Consider the following 4,034-nt stretch of genomic DNA (forward strand, 5'->3'; position numbering starts at 1 on the left):
TTTGCAAAGCTTTCTTCCCATTTTACCCCCTGGTTAGAAATGGCTTGACACCTCTATAGAGTCATGGCCAAAACAAACTCTAAGTTAGACCTGAACATTGGGCAGATACTAAAACACACCCCAGTCTTGAGGACATGAAGTCCTCGCCGTTCTCCGAGAACAAACGACAGCCTGAGAAGAGCAAGCAGTCGTGCATTTTTGTGTTGGGAACTTCTTAAAACGTGCACTTTATTTGTGCAGGGTACGTATCAAATCTCCCCACCCAGTGAAAAGCGCTGCCACCTGGATGCCAGGTGACTTTTTCTTTTTGTGAAGTGGTCCGGGGGCTGCTTTTCACTCTAAGCCTAAGAATCTTGGGACTTCCCTGGCAGTCCAGTGGTTAAAGTCTTCTCAAGGCAGGGGGTGTGGGTTTGATCCCTGGTTGGGGAGCTAAGATCTCACATGCCTCCTGGCTAAAAAACCAAAACATAAAAGAGAAGCAGTGTTGTAACAAGTTCAACAGACTTTAAAATGGTCCATATCGGGACTTCCCTGGTGGTTCAGTGGATAAGAATATGCCTGCGAATGCAGGGGATGTGAGTTACATGCCAGGTCTTCAAAGATTCCACATGCCTTGGAGCAACTGACCCTGTGTACAACTGCTGAGCCCAAGCGCTGCATTACTGAAGCCTGTGTGCCAAGCGCTGTGCTCCGCAACAAAGAGTGGCCCCCACTCACCACGGCTAGAAAAAGCCCACGTGCAGCAAAGAAAACTCAGCTCAATAAAAGAAAAAACTTGGTCTGCATCAAAAAAATCTTTTAAAAAAAGATTTAGGATCTTCTCATTTACACCTGCAGTTCTAGTTTGAAAATCAAATTCCACACAGCTTAAAAATTACTTTTATCACCTAGATTTTTTTTTTCAATTATTTTTATTAGTTGGAGGCTAATTACTTCACAACATTGCAGTGGGTTTTGTCATACATTGATATGAATCAGCCATAGATTTACACGTATTCCCCATCCCGATCCCCCCTCCCACCTCCCTCTCCACCCGATTCCTCTGGGTCTTCCCAGTGCACCAGGCCCGAGCACTTGTCTCATGCATCCCACCTGGGCTGGTATCACCTAGATTTTAAAAATTAATAAAGAAATCAATAAATTTCCACTCTAATGTTGCCTACTTCACTGGCCTACTCATATCTCTAAGGTTTTCTCCCAAATCACAAATATTATGACTTACCCTGGGATTCTGGAAAATTCAGTGAAAGTGATTTTCATCTAAATATCTTAGAATAAAATGGAATCACAGAATTTTAGAGCTGTGTATGAGTTTTGGAGGTTTTTCAGTCCCGTTTCTTCATTTTGCAGTTGAGATTTTGGGGAAATAAAAGATTATGACGCTAACATAACTGTTTAGTGAAAGGATCCCCCTCATGCTTCCACCTTACTGTAGTCAACTAGCATCTGTTGGGCAAGTGGCCTGTGTCAAGAACTTGAGTGCTTATTTCTGGATTTATCAAGATGGGAAAATGTCTCAGGGAGTTTACATTCATGTAGGTGCAGATTGCTCCTAGTTAGGTCTTAGAAAAAGATGATTAATATTTATTTTTTAAAATTTTTGTTGGAGTACAATTGATTTACAATCTCATGTTAGTTTCTGCAGTACAGCAAAGTGAATCAGTCATATATATAAACATACCCACTCTTCTTTTAGATTCTTTCTCCATGTAGGTTTTTGTAGAGTATTAAGTAGAACTACCTGTGCTATATAATAGGTCCTTATTAGTTACCTGTTTTACATATAGTAGCATGTATCTGTTAATCCCAGTCTCCTAATTTATCCCTCCCCTCCTTATCACCAGGTAGCCATGCTTGTTTTCTATGTCCATGACTGTATTTCTATTTTGTAGATAAGTTGATTTGTACCCTTTTTTAGATTCCACATATAAGAAATATCACATGATATTTATTATTTAGTACTTTTTTTGGTTAAAAAAGCAAGCAAGATGTGTTCTTCATACAACTCCCACTTTGTCTTTTTTTTTTTTTTTAAATATGGAACGCTTCACAAATTTGCGTGTCATCCTTGCGCAGGGGCCATGCCAATCTTCTCTGTATCGTTCCAATTTTAGTGTATGTGCTGCCGAAGCGAGCACTCCCACTTTGTCTTAACCATGTCAAATGTAAGAAGAATGACCATAATGTGTTTCAAATTTTAAAACCTATGTGTGTGTGTGCTAAATCGCTCCAGTGGTGTCAGATTCTTTATGACCCTATGGACTGTAGTCTGCCAGGCTCCTCTGTCCATTGGATTCTGCCGGCAAGAATACTGAAGGGGGTTGCCTTGCCCTTCTCCAGGGGGTCTTCCTGACCCAGGGATCGAACCCACATCTCTTACGTCTCCTGCACTGGCAGGAGCCAGTTGGGAAGCCCCTCTAAAACCTATAGTGGATCCCTGTTATCCCAGTGTGAATCATCCAGGGGACTAAGCTACAGGCTGTATAAGGAAGCAAAAGTGGTTTTAGCCAGAAAATGTTCACTAAATGGTTTTCCACTTAAAAATGAGTGCCCTCTCAAACATCCCTCCTCTCTCAGTGCTGGTGTTTAGTATCACTCTTTGGGCCAACATCTCTGTTGTCTACTCTTTCCCTGATCATTATAAATACCAACCACCATGCTAACTGGTTGAAAAAAAAAATAAAAAACCTTACTGAATCAAACTGGTGTTGAACTGCTCAATCACATGCAAAACAGTTGATAAATGAAGAGCTGCTGGCAATACAATGGTTAACGCAAGAAGAGAAAATCGTAAAGAGGGTGACATAAAAATTATTTCCAAAAAGAATGACCTGAGTAACTTTGAATTAATAGAAGCCCTTGAACAAAGTAATGAAGTTCTTGAATATTTTCCCCAAAATTAACCTCTTTGTAATTGTGAGATTAAACTCAATCAAGAAGTGAAGGCCATTGTATTATGCCAACAGACAGTTTTGCCAGAAAAACCACACATTTCCAAAGGGAATGACCATTTACGTCATTCTTGGTTCATTCTAACAATTTTTATTTAAATTGTTTAAATTTTAAAAATATATTTTATATACAAAGTAAACTTGTTTTTAAGATTTTTAGGTTGGTTCTTCAAGATACAGTCCCTGTCACTCTTTAATTTGGACATTTGTACCCAATTTCTTTTTTTTTTTTTTTTTTTTTTTGTACCCAATTTCAAGTCGATTTTGTACCCATGATTTTCAGTAACAAGGATAGCCTATGATTGTAGAGATGAAGGACTGAGACCCAGAAAGCATGGCATTTCCATAAGGTCAGACATCTCACACTGGCAGCAGTCAGTCACGTGAGACTTCCATCACCCAGAGATTGCTAATCTCTATGCAAAGAGATAAAGAATTTGCCTTGCACTTAACATGGCTTTTCAGTTGAGGTAAGAATTTGATGGCAGGAAAAGAAGTAAGAGAGGAAAGATCTTAAGGAAGATCAAATAAAATTTGTTTTCCCTTCACTTTAGCTAAAGAAATGACATGTCTAAAATTGATCCTAATCCAAAGCGTACATTCCAGGGATAAGACCTGCCCATTTTAAAGTGTGTTTTGGTGCAATTAAGAGACACACTTAAGATAGGGATTAATCGTGATGGTTTGGTTGAGAGTTCTTTTTAACAGAGAAGTTCTTCTTCGCAGAAGAAGCCGTGATGCTACCAGTATCATCACCCCACTGCCTCTCCCCCCAGCAAGCGATGATACAAGGCTGAAAGGAGTTCCAAGGTGCTATGGACTGAATGTTTTTGTCCTCCAAAAATCCATATACTGAAGCCCTAAGGAGATGGCAACCCATTTGAGTATTTTTGCCTGGACAATTCCACAGACAGAGGAGCCTGGCGGGCTACAGTCCATGGGGTCACAAAGAGTCAGACACAACTGAGTGACTATCACTCACACAACCTCCAATATGATGGGCTTTGGGAGGTAATTAGACTTAGATAAGGTCATGAGGGGACCCCACCAGGTGGGGTCCCCTCATGACCTTATCTAAATGTT

General features: G+C 40.1%; 1 non-coding gene across 1 annotated transcript; it reads right to left on the reverse strand.

The window, feature by feature from the left end:
- Positions 1–2,031: 2,031 nt before the first annotated feature.
- Positions 2,032–2,138, reverse strand: LOC122673154. Its single transcript, XR_006334631.1, has one exon. It is a non-coding gene; the product is annotated as a U6 spliceosomal RNA (small nuclear RNA).
- Between the last annotated feature and the right edge of the window lie 1,896 nt (positions 2,139–4,034).

This window comes from Cervus elaphus, chromosome 16, assembly GCF_910594005.1.
Source record: "Cervus elaphus chromosome 16, mCerEla1.1, whole genome shotgun sequence".
Taxonomy (NCBI): Eukaryota; Metazoa; Chordata; class Mammalia; order Artiodactyla; family Cervidae; genus Cervus; species Cervus elaphus.